The following is a 341-nucleotide window of genomic DNA, read 5'->3' on the forward strand; positions in this document are numbered from 1 at the left end:
CTCAGTTCCGTTTTTAAAGACTGCATCATATTTCACTGAATGGCTGTTAACCATTTATTCAACCATTTGCTGATGGGCATTTACTGTTTTCAGTGTTTTGCAACTAACTAATCCTACACTGAGCATCCTTATACTGCACACCTATCCCTATGGATGGGTGGTTTTATTTCCATAGGATAGATTTCTAAGAGTAAGATTGCTCAGTTAAACAGTAGATGTGTGTGTGTGTTTCTTTGCTGTTGTTGTTGTTGTTTGAGATGGAGTCTCTGTCACTCAGGCTGTAGTGCGGTGGCGCAATCTCAGCTCACTGCAACCTCCGCCTTCTGGGTTGAAGTGATTTC

This window comes from Colobus angolensis, unplaced genomic scaffold, assembly GCF_000951035.1.
Source record: "Colobus angolensis palliatus isolate OR3802 unplaced genomic scaffold, Cang.pa_1.0 Scaffold187, whole genome shotgun sequence".
NCBI classification, from domain to species: Eukaryota; Metazoa; Chordata; class Mammalia; order Primates; family Cercopithecidae; genus Colobus; species Colobus angolensis.